Source organism: Thamnophis elegans, chromosome 5, assembly GCF_009769535.1.
Source record: "Thamnophis elegans isolate rThaEle1 chromosome 5, rThaEle1.pri, whole genome shotgun sequence".
In the NCBI taxonomy this organism is placed as follows: domain Eukaryota; kingdom Metazoa; phylum Chordata; class Lepidosauria; order Squamata; family Colubridae; genus Thamnophis; species Thamnophis elegans.
Window position 1 is genome coordinate 72,444,315 of NC_045545.1, and position 13,495 is coordinate 72,457,809.

Here is a 13,495-nt window from a genome sequence, read left to right on the forward strand (position 1 = left end):
TCAACTGGCCAATCACTAGCGAATGAGAGACGAAGCTCCCACAGCCCTGCAGCTACTTATCTTGATGGTTTGCACTTGCTTAACAGTCAAGTTGTTAAAGCTAATAAAAGGGTATGTCACAGGGAGAAGCTGAATGCATATGTGAATGGGGGAGTTGATGACATCTTCATATTTTGTCTTTCTCCTTGTTCTGAAAAAAAACCCTCCCTTTTTTACGACCCTGTAATCAGTTAATTCAGGATAGAATCAGAGTGATTGCATGGAGTTTAGCATTTACTATAAAGAATTTTTAATGAAGGCAAATATACTTTGAGATTTATTGCAACTTCAATTCTACCATATAAGCAAATGGTAGCCACTTCAAATAGAACTACCAAAGTATTTATAGTATAATCACTATTTAGGTAATATTTCCAAACAGTTCCATGAAGAAACTTGGCTTGTATTGCAACTGATGGTATTTGCCAGTCTGTCACCCTATGAACAGTGATAAATCTTCAGGATCTGGTGTCCATTGTCTTATATAAATAATTTTGTGCAAAGAATGATATGTTTTGAAATATGATTTTGAAAATCAATTTTGAAAAGTTGAAATCTCTGTTTCAATAATTGGACTAAAACACAACAATATATTAAAAGCAGCTGCATTTAAAATGTATATATTAGGCAAATCTGCATATAAAAGCCTGAAAGTTTCAGAAACCAGGTGCAGGAGTAATAAAATATGAGAAAATCTGTAACAGTGGCTTAGTTCACATTGAGTATAATCCACATATTTCTTGTTCAAATTCCACTGGTTGTCATTGTGTTTCCAAATGCATATATCTCTTCTGTAGATCCTGAAATCAAGAATAATATAGGAATATGAAAGTATATCCATGAAGCTTTGCTTCATATAGTGGCCAGGAAGCATAACTTAAATAAAGTTGTAGTGAGAATATAAATCTAAAAATATTATTCTATTTATAATGGGGACCTCTTCCTGATGACTTCTAGCAAATTGTAAAAAAAAAAATCCCACTATCTCTTTAGGTGATTTTTAATCTTTGTTCTTCTAAACTGATTTTAGTTAATGCTTATTATTTTTATTTGTTTTACTTTTTTAACAAACCATCATAATCCACATAGTCTCACACTATCGCAACCCAGATAGTTATAACAGTAACATCAGAGATACAAACTACCTCCTTGATTACTATAATCACCACTAGTTATAACAGTCACATGGATGACAGATTGAATCATATAACCTTCTAAACAGCTCAGGTCCCGTCCCCCCCCTAAAAGCCAGGAGTGATGGAGCCATCTGGATTTCTGGTTGAAGGCTGCTCCATAGAGTACGTGACACTTTTGGAGAAACAAGATATTCTTGCTTTCCCTTAGCTCTCAGGCAGGGAAGGTATTCTTAACAACCCATTTGAGATATATACACTAGATGGAGAGGATCTATTTGAAGTAAATGATTGTTAAGGTATTTGCCAAGCAATGTAAGGCTTTAAAGGTCAGTAAAAATGACCTGTATCAGGTAGCCAAACTGAGCCTCAACACCATAACTAGTAATTCTCACATACACGCAAAGGTCCTGTCCTATCCTTTGAATCAAGGGAGATAAGGGGTCAAGTCAGATCAGGGGTGGGTTGCTCCCAGTTCAGGCTAGATCGGGTGAACCTGTAGTGACGGTGACAGGAAGCTCTACTCACCCACCCAGATGCTTATGTGCAAGCGCAGAAGCATCACTCGTGTGCATGAGCGAACCAGTAGTAAAAAAAAATGGAAACCCAACACTGAGTCAGATATTTTAGCTGTTAATATCTTATTCCTTATATACTGAATATGATAATGACTTTTAATCTGAATATTAAAATATTATCACAAATGAAGGCAAATACACATGTTTCAGGATAATATTGCAGGGTCCAGTCTGGGTTGGCCACTGGAACCAGAAGTTTAGTCTGCTGAGCTTTTGGATTCATGCTGGGCTCCACTCTCAGGGCACTTTTCTCTTACCACAATAAAATATTGTGAGCAAAATAGGGATTGCAAGTCAGGGGAGAAAGATGTAGATAAATACATCAAGTTACAATTCAATGTGTCTCTGATAAGATTAACTTTCTTTAAAAAATACCTTATTTTTGGAGTATAAAACGCATCGGAGTATAAGGCTCACCAAGATTTTGAGGAGGCAAATTAAAAAAAAAGTCTTTGCAGTCTGCAGACCTCCCAAAAACGGCCAGTTTTTCACAAAAATGGGCCCATTTTTCATCAAAAAAGGGCATGCATAGCCTTTAGGAGGCTTCCAGAGTGCTCCTAGGGGGCCAAAAATGAGCAAATAAATGCCCATTTTTTGCTCACTTTTGTCCTCCCCAGCCCCCAGGAGCACTCTGAAAGCCTCCTAAAGGCTATGGACGGCCATTTTGGTGAAGGGGGTGGGGTTTCAGGAGGACAAAAATGCTGTATTCAGTGTATAAGATGCACCAGATTTTCACCCTCTTTTTTGATGGAAAAAGGTATGTCTTATACTCTGAAAAATATGGTACAAAATACAAGTTCTTCTCTAACTACCTAAATCAGTTAGTCACAGAATATAGTCCCAAAGCCAATGGTGACTTGTTCACAAGGATATACTGTAATTGATTTAAGGCGGAGCTTTCCATTGCCAAATATTCTGGTGATAACATATTATTAACTAAAAAATGATGTTTTTCACTGTAGCCACATGGAGGAGCAGATTGGGAGTAGGAGCCCACAATTAACCTGCATAAATTAATACTTCGAAACATTTTGTTTTTGAAATATTTTTGTTTCGAGCTTGAAATTGTTGTTGGGAGTGTTCCTAACTAGAAACAGGGATGTTTTGAACTTGAAACATTTGTTTTAAATTTATATGAAATAAATGTTTTGAATTCAAAGCCCTTATTGATTGCTCAGAACAGAGCTGAAATATTTCTGCTAAGGTCAGAACAACCTAATTTAAAATTCAAAATATTTTCCACATCCCTAATTCAAAATTGCTCATTGTGCAAACCTTTCTTATTGCCCAGTTCTTTCCAGGAGTTTCACCCAATCCAGTACATGCATTTTTCACAAGATTTGAAATCATATGCAGCATTCAATGCTGTTACTCTGAGCAATAGCAGAGCGCATTGCTGCTTGGCATCCAGCCCGTGGCAAGCAAAATAGAGAAAAACTGCATTTTTTTCCTGATTTGTTCAGAAATATATTAATACGGAACATAATGGGTATAACAATGTCACAGACACTGTCTTAATGCTCAGAGGGCATCAATTAAGAGCCATGAAGTCCTGATTCTTCACCCAGGGCTTTGGGGATGAATAGTGAGACTCTTCACTGGGAGCTGAGTAGCATATCAATTTATATAATTTAATATATAATTATTGAATAAACAACAAATCACAGCTGTCAGTTCTTTAGCCATTCTTGGCCTTCATACACATTCGTTCTTCCCCAAAACTTAAGATGTAATAGATTGGCCTAGTATATAACTATATATAAAAGGCCACACTGCTTGGATCTGCACATATAATATGTTACTACATTGCGACATCAAAGGTTCTTGGGAAGAACTCATTGTGAAGGCCAACACCAGCTAAAGAACTGGCAGCTGTGATTTCACATTCTTGTGTACTTTACAATAATAATAAACTGCATTACCAACTTCAGATTTGGAATCTATAGTTAGCTGCAGAAGCAGTTGATAGGTTGGTGTGCCTATCTAAATGTGTCTAGATGGTATTTAATTGATATTAGAATTGTTTCATCTCTGTTTAAAAGAAGAGTACACTGCTCATGGTAATTGATATCCCCAAACAGTTATTACTTATTTAGAATGTTTGCATTCAGAATATAAAACCACACAAAAATCCTTTCCCAAAGCAAAAGGCAATGTTGTGTATTGGAAATAAGAACTGCAGGTTGATTATCAGCCCTCTGAGGTAGGCCAGGACAGGAAAGAGATTCTACAAGGTATGTTTATTGATATCTGGGAGAATAATAAAATTTTGAAAGCATTTCCCCTTCTCTCCCACTTACATAAAAGTAGTGAGGCCATATCTTTCTTGTATCTTGTCTTCCCAGGCTTAATTCATGTTTTGCTAACATTCTTTGTATTCCTTTTCTAAGGTCAATTCTGCAGTTCTCTATATTAATTTATATCAATAAACTTAATTAAACTTTCATTTTGCAACTTAAGAGTTGTTGTTTAAACACCCCATGGTTCTTGAAAAGAGAACAAGTAAAGAGAGCCTTCCCTTTGACTCACTATCCCATTAGTAGTAGATCCAAGTGTATTTTTATGATGGTGAACTAGGAAATGACTGGAAATCATACTATGTCAGTGGCCACATATATTCACAGATTACTTTGTTCATTTATTTTCTCAATGAAACACTTAAAAACCACCCAGAAAATGTTGCTGTTAATCACAGCACACATACACATACTTAATTATATTATATCCATTTTTCTTATGATATCCTTTTCATTGTCTTTAATAAATGAAATTGCTTTTCAGTCTTTAAACAAAATTAATGAGTCCTGTGCACTATTGTTCCTTCCAGGAGAAAAATGAAGGTGCAATTTAATGTCAACCACTGGTTCATTCATTCTGCTCTTTGATCTTACTGGCATATCCCCAGATTTGCTAAGATGGTATAGATATATGATACCTGCCTTAGTATCATTGCACAATAGTTTTACACATCTCAGCACATCTTTTTACACATCTTGCCACAAGGATAGTGGCAATTTCCTCATCTCAAGTTCAAACTTCCTTCCTTCCTTCCTTCCTTCCTTCCTTCCTTCCTTCCTTCCTTCCTTCCTTCCTTCCTTTCTCCCAAGGTTCAACTTGTCACAATTAAAGTTGACAACAACTAGCTCAGTAAACAAAATTTGTTGCAAACTCAGGTGGAAAAATAAATAAAGATTATAGGCAAGCACTTGTTCTGTGTTTCATTAAACCATGCCAAATTCTCTTTGCCAAACTCTGAAACCTCAGATTGATCACACATGTTTCTAAATACTTCACTTATAGAACCAACAGATGTATTTTTGCAGGAATGAGCTGGGTGAGCAAATAGGAAGAAACCAAATAATTCAAATGCACCCTGTTTTTTCAAAGTAGGCCCACTAGAAAAGGCAAATAATGGATTGTTTTTATGAATGTGGACTTAATTCAAAACATCAGTTTAAGTTTGCTTCCCATCCTGGGTATTGATGTTAAACATTCAGGTTTGTATTCAGTCACTTGTGATGGTATTTTTCTTACCCTTCGGCTATGAGGCTGTTTCCAACATCTTCTGCCTGACAGGCTCACACTTTCCTCATGCAAAATGCAGGTCAAAATTTAGACATCAAAAGTGGCATTCCCAGTAACAGGTTGTGTTCAAACTAATTTGAATTGATCAGAATTAGAACTGTACATTACTGGATGTAAACTAAATTCATAATGAAAATGGTGACAGCATGTGAGGCCAGTAACCTAAGGAAGACTGGATAGGTTGATGAGATGAGTACATAACATAATTCATTCACAAGTGTGTGTATGTGCATTAGGAAAATGAAAGGGGAATTATTGACTAAAATATCTTATTTAACTTTAACCTTAAACTCTCTACTGTTGACCTCACCCCATTCCTAAGAAGTTGGTAGGGGCATGCATAAGTGCAAGTCTCTATCCTACTGTCCCCATTTATTTGTACTCATTTCCTGTGTTCTTATTTATTTTTATTCTTATTCCTGATATCTTGTATATGAGTGAGAAACTAAAAAAAACAAAAAAAACCCATAGTTGAGATACTCTTGATTTAGATGAAAATCACACCACTTGACATTAGTCCCTCATACATTACATTTTTCACATCTAACTGCTCCCCACAATGTTATTTGCTTTGTTAGAAAAAGGATACTAATTTATATGAGATCCCCAAAAGAGAAGAACAAGTCACTTGTAGATACAAATTTTCTTCTACTTGGCCAGTGGGTTTATAGTTGAAACTAAGCAACAGTTCTTACTAATAAATGTGGGTGTCAAACTACAGCCTCGTGAAGATCCCTCCCCCCATTTGCACAAGAATGGCTCAAAGAAAATTAAAAGGGTATGTCTCTTGCTTTATTTGTCCTTTATGACTGTTTGGGATGACATTTCCAAATGCAGTTTAGCTCTCTGGATTTGGTATCACTTTAGAAGGAACATGACCACAGTGCTCCTCAACCACCCATATGCTTCTCTTCCTTTTGTGAATCTGTGAACATTAAGCATCAGTTGGTATTTTTATATCTTTGCCAAAAATAAAAAGGGAGAGGATGAAAACAAGGTCTTCATAGAATCAAAACAGTGTAAGGAATATTAGCTTTCTATTGCATGTTGTTGGAAAGAGATTTCCAGAAGTGTGGATAGAGGAAAGGAGATGTTTCAAGTCTTGTGATAACTCAGGGGATGTAGACTCACCTCAAACTGTGTTTTTCTCCATAAAAATCATATTTATATAACCCTTTAAAAGGCAACAACTCAGGAGCAAGCATGTTCTTTACATAGCAACTGCTCTGCCAATTTGTCTACAAGATCTAGTTGTTCTCATCTAGTTCACACTCACTTAATTTTTTTTTTCAAATAATGTTTTCTGCCTTCTTTCCTATTCCTCTTCATTTTTCTTGTTAAAAAGCTGAAGCCAAACATATTGAGACTTTTATGCTAATTTGACCTGAGCTTGGTTCTAATCTTTGGGGTTCAACTATCACAAACAATGGCAATGAGTTAATAATCATATGAACATAAGCCATGTAATATTAGCCTTTTAGGTCACTGAGAATCATGTTCTTGCTTCAGTGTAAAAAAGATCAGGACTTTTTAAACTTCATAAGTCTTACATACTGACAGATGTTCCCAACAGATGATACCGTTGGCTTTCTTTATATAGAATTGAAAAAGAAAATAGTATAATTTTGACTGCTTGGAGCTTTTCAAGAATAAATTTTATTCCATCTCGGGTATTGGTGGAAAGAGTGTCAAATGCTGCAAATGGACACTTCCATTGAAAGCAAAAATATCTGGAAGAAATCTGATCTTGAAAAAATCTAAGCACAGTTTGGTGCAATTAGTACCAGTAGCAGATAGGAAACCATCTAGAATTCCCGGGAATATAACTAGAGTAAGAAGTTTAAAAAAAGAATAATCTAAAAATATATTTGCAATGCCAAATCACTTGCTATCTTGTTTCCTTGAAAACAACATGGACATGGACATATAGTCACCAGATGTTGAACTCATTCCAGGGAGACTTTACTTTCCCTCCTCGATATAGATCTTCCACCAAATATGCATTGCATACCTATTTGTAAAAGAAAAGAAAAGAAATTGTATGTCACTATATAGAACAATGTTTTCCCAGGGTGACTTACCGGTACTCGTTTCTTTCATCACAAGCTCAAGTTTCAGCTGTAAAGTCCAGTGCAACCTTCAAAAGTAACATAATACAATGATTATAATAATAAAATCTTTAGCTTTCAAAATCTTGAACCATACCAATAAGGTTACTTAAAAGTCCCTATTGTGCATAATAGAATGAATATAATAAGTCAAAAGAAATGGAAATGGTTTCTTTTTCTTTTGCATTGTACTGAAACTATGATGAGGTGCGAAATGTGTTTCATTGAAGAGAGCATTCTAAGCCTTGGAAGTGGGATGGGGGGCAATTCAGATAAAACCTGATCATACAGTGTATGAAACAGGTGATAAGAGAGAAGAGACCAACACATTAGGATGAAACACCAAAGATTTAATAGCCTAGCTATGTTAGACAATTTGTTGCCTTGAGACCTAAGATAACCAAGAAGTTAAAATCTTAGCATATAATTGGTGGGGGATATCTTGGACATTATGTAACTAATCTCTTGCCTAGGGCATGAATTCATTACTACAGTAATGGACATAGAACATGATTTATCAGGCTTCTCCTTATTGTTTCCCAAAAGAAGAGGCGGTAATTGTCCATGCATGGAAAATTAGAGGCAGTGCGGTGGGGTGGGGGAAATGATGTCAGCTGTTTAAATTAGACCTCTATAAAGGTTTAAGGTATATATTTACAATACATTGCTTTATAAAATAGTGGTGAGTCTCCAGTTCTCTCCTTCCCAAATGTACAAAGATAGTTAAAGGTATAACTTGAAACCTCTCATCCTTGATAAAAAGATTTATATTGATATGATAAGAATGTCAGATTCTTATCTGACATCTCTTCTATATAGCAATAACACTTAGATTTATATACTGCTTCCTAGTGCTTTACAGCCCTCTCTAAGCAGTTTACAGAGTCAGCATGTTGCCTCCAACACTCTGGGTCCTCATTTTACCCACTTCAGAAGGATGGAAGGCTGAGTCAACCTTGAGAGGGGTCAAGGATCGAACTCCTGGAATGAGCAGTGAATTAGCCCTGCAGTATTGCATTCTCACCACTGTATCACCATGGCTCAATGTTCATGTATCATGTTTAAGCAACCATTTGTTACTCAGGTAGCAATTTCAAAGTGTGCAAACCTTTTTAAAGTATTAGATCTTGTGGAAAAAGGAATGTTGCAAATCTTTCTAGTTGAGGATCTGGTTTATGACTCTTTAGTACCCCGTTCCCTGAAAATAAGACCCTCCCAGATAATAGCCCCAGTCGGGATTTTGTGTGCCTGCACTAAAATAAGCCCTCCCCTGAAAATAAGCCTTCCCCAAAAATATTGGAACACAGCAGCATCCATGAGGTGATCATGCTTGACACCTCCTGCACCTCAAAAATAATAAGACAAGACCTTCCCAAATAAGCCCAAGCGCTTATTTCGGGATTAAAAGAAAATAAGACTGTGTCTTATTTTCAGGAAAACATGGTATGATGACTTCCATAGTTTTCATATGCATAAAGAATGAACAAATATTTGATATTCAACATCAGGGATTGACATCCCTTATTTTCATGTTTTTTTTTAAATTCAGTGATTAAGTGCCATCAGCTCAGTGCTTACTCTTAGACAGGTTTTCTTCAAAACGATCTGTCCTTAATCTTGTCTGCCAACAGTGCACTTATTATTACTGTAATTGAATCGATCCATTTTTTCATTTTTCATTTCATTTATTTGACATTTATAGGCCGCCCTTTTCCCTGAGGGGACTCAGGGCGGCTTACAATTTATAGGAAGGGAGTGCAAGACAAAACACAAAAAGAAAATGTGAAATATAATAAAATAAAACAATAAAACACAACATTCATTCAGCATTCGGGTGGGGCGAGATTAAGGGCTTATCCCCAGGCCTGACGGGATAGCCAGATCTTAAGGGCTGTGCGGAAGGTCTGGACGGTGGTGAGGGTACGAATCTCCACAGGGAGATCGTTCCAAAGCATTGGAGCTGCTACTGAGAAGGCCTCCTAATTTTTCCATATGAAAGTCTTGTGTAGAGAGTACAACAATCTGAAACTTATTTCAGATTCAAACTTATGGTTATTTTTCTCTTAACAGATAATTCTGGTTTGATAAGCTGATTGTTTTTTGACCATCCATGTCTTCTCCAATGTCAAAGTTTAAAAATTTCAACAATCTTCCTTGCCTGCTTCTCCAAAATCTAGCTTTGCTTCTCTAGAGTCATTATTTCACAGGATACCTGTTTTATAGGCAATTGCATTTGGAAAATATTAATCTGATTTCTTTCACTTAATTCATGAAAAAAGCAACAGGTCACAAGTGAAACCACCATTCATAAAAATGCAGATGCCAAGGTTCCATTTTCAGCACAAAGGATGAATTTTTAATACTTAATTTTAAACGTCTGCAGTGATATTAGAAATTTCAATATCCCAGGGCACAGCATGACAGATCTCAAAGTGTCTCTTTTGGAAAAATGGGACTTTAGCAAGACCATTGAGAGAAAAAAATTGAATTTACATCATAATTTTTAGAATGTTTACTTTAAACAACTAACCAACTAAAGCTAAAAATTGAATCCAGTATACACAGCTGGGATTCCAAAGCTGATGCTAGATAAACAAAAGGAAGCTGTATAGAAACTACACATTCCAGAAGGTAAAACCATGTACTCTACCAGGGATGATCAGCAGTTTAAGAAGAAAGCAACAGCCCGCTTACTTAGCTCTATAGCTCAAACTACCAGGGGGCTATCAGTATAAAAGTCCAAAATGTTATATAACTCTAGAAGCAATTACATTCACAGAAGAGGAATCATGCAGCTACCTCCTAAGGTAGGACAATAGTTGGCTACTTTCTTTTACAGCAAAATAAATTTGGATTCAGCAGAAAGGATACACCAAGTTGGCTTAAATTAATTTTGCTGCGCCTGAATGCGACACAAAGATCTTTCTGGCTATGTCAGCATGGAGGCTCAGCAAAAGATGCCAGAGATTGTATTTGAAATGCTTGCCAAAGCCCTGTAATGGCTCTCAGGGAAACCTTTCCTGTCAGCTATGTTAGCAAGGAGCACTCTCTATACATCAAATGCTGAAGTTATACAGCGGAATGCTAGACTAGGTGTGGCATGTAAACTGGTGGTTGAACTTCAGGCTTCACAACACTCCAAAGACTCAAATTGGGGGCTTCAATTTAATATATCTCAAAAAGATAAGCCCATGAGGCTAGAAAAAAAGGGAAAAGTATACCATCAATTTATCGTTCTTGCATCCAAAGAATTTAAACAGACAGTCCTCCTAAAAATGAAATACAGTCTCCACTATTTAATGAACATATCTATGTAGGTGCATGTAGCAAAGTGAGAAAATGCATTAATATATTGCAATAAAATGACTAAAATCGAAAGGAAATTATTTCTTTTCTACAAACACATTAATTCAAACTATAAAGGCAAGGAAGGGATCTGGGTATACAATATATGCAATGATAACATTTACATAACACATTTAATTTAGTGACTGAATTTTTGAGAGTTGCACAATGCATTGAACTATAAACCAATCAGACAAGCTGAATTCACGCAACATACTTAAAAAAAAAAAATCAAAGTCAAACTTGAAATAGGGTGGCACAGTAGTTTGAATGCAGGCCAACTCTGCCTACTACCAGAAGTTAAATCCTGATCAGCTCATGGATGGTGGTTCAGCCTTCCATCCTTCCAAAATCAATAAAATGTGGATATAGATTGTTGGGGACAGTATTCTGACTTTGTATACCACTCAGAGAGAGAGAGAGAGAAAGCTGTAAATGACCATGAAGCAGTATATAAGTCTTATTGTTATTGCTATATTTTTTCTAGTTTCCCCCTGAATCCATTATTTTATGTCCAGTTAAGTAACCAGGAATCTCATCAAAAGAATTAGAGCTTTTTCCCACTGCAACTACAATTTGAGCTAGATTTGAACAGATTTCTACCAGTTTAGATTCTAAATACTAGTTTAGTCTTGATCTTGCCATGCTATATATGGCTGCAAGTCCTTCTTGGCTTATCTGTCAGTCAACAGTAGTAAATCCAAATATTTAAGAGAATTCTTCTAAGGACACACTTGCATTCCACTAAGTTTTATTATTAAGCAGCTGGTACAGACAAAAATCATCATTTTCATCATAATCAAAGTAACCTGTGAGTATATTTCAAGATGTCACTAAGATTTTCTTTTCCAAGTCTGCCTCTACATATAAATGTGTGTTCATGAGTATATTTATGTATTAGAATTGTTTGAATAATGTATACAGTAAATTTTACAATATTTTTCCAAATAAATTATTCTGTTTATATATATTTAAATTATTCACCAGATCTCATGGGCATATGTTGCTTTTAATGTTTATAGAGAACCAGTAAACATGAATAAATATAGTTCACCACATAATAATAAGGGCAATATTTGCCTTTTTCTGGTTTAAAATGCCAACATTTTTCATAAAACTGTAATACATCACTTTTAAAAAAGAAATGGTATGCTGAAACATTAACTGTAGACCTTCCACTTCTTATATCTACCCATTTCCTAGGGTTCTTCACAGATAATAGCAACAACTATATAATATAGTCTATTTAGATTACTAATAACATTTTCTATTTAAAAACAATCTTTGTCTTCATATTTTACATGATTAGGGCTATACGTACTCAGAATAAGGACATGTATTAGTCTATTTAAAAAAAATAAAAATACAATAGGTCTTTTTAATTAGGTCTTCTATTTTAATTAGGTCTTCTATTTGTCAAAGCAATTTTAATGTTTTGGTCTTGGCCTACATCCATTTGAAAGCAACTGTGCTAAAATAACAAAACTCTATCAAGGATCTCTCCAACCTCAGGATTTCTAAGGCATCTAGTTGTCTTTCTAAATACGTCTGTTTTTTATTTCTTTTTATTTCTGTTTTTATTTCCAACAACGAGATGGAATTGATTGAGATCAACTCCACAGCTCTTCTAAGCAGAGACAAGAATGGTAGCCTAGAATTAGAATGTTAAATAGTTAGTAAAATATTGAGATTCAACTGTGTCTAGCCAAAAAGCTAAGAAAAAGAAAGTGTGTTTGTGTGTGTGTGGGGGGGAGATATTCTTTAAATATGTTCAAAACAAAAGAAAAAGGGGGGAAATCAGTGCAACAATTGCTCAATGAAGACAGCAAAATAACAACACAATTACTCAGTTCCTAATTTACTTTTGTCTTCTCCAGTCAGAAAAGCTCCCTTTGTGGCATTATGAAAAGCAGAATCAAGTAGCAGGTTTGAAGCCTGAGTCTAATGAATGACAAAGTCAGTTTTCTTCATTTAGGAAAGAATTATCAAATGCATTGGAATAGAAAGTGGGATAGAAGTTTAGACAATTCCACCTGTGGAAAAAGATGTTGAATTTACTTACGACATGTGTTTATTTGTGTATTCAATTTGTATGGCTGCCAATCTCAACAAATGTCTCTGGGGAGCAAAAAGTCTTCAAAATAAATGAAAAACAGATTTCCATCATAGGTACATACAGCAGCCAAGGAGAATGGCATAATCATGAGATACAACATTTCACACAGTAGGAGCCTCAGGCCTATACATAACCAGGTCTTAAGATTCTTACAAAAGCCAACAGAGTTGGGGCCATCCTAATCTAAGAGAGAGAATATTACATAGGTCTATGGCAGAAAAGATACACTGCCTAGACCCTACAAATTGACATTCCCTTTAGGATCTGGAAAATGCCCACCCTGCCTGATTAGACTGAACAAGTAAAAGCAAATGGGAAAAGACTGTCTCCTGGGATAATCCAATCCCAAGCTATGAAGGGCTTTAAAGGTGACAACCAGAACCTTTTTTTCCATTCGGAAATATACTGCCAACCAATGGTGGGATCCAGCAGTTTAACAACCAGTTCAGTGTTTGCATGCTTCACATGTGCACCTGCGCTTCACGCCCGCCTGCATCTGACGCACACTGTGCGAATTCAGTTTTACCAAAATATACCTTCCACATTACTTCTTGGGGAGTAACACAGCTGAGGTGCAGCAATCCACTCTGC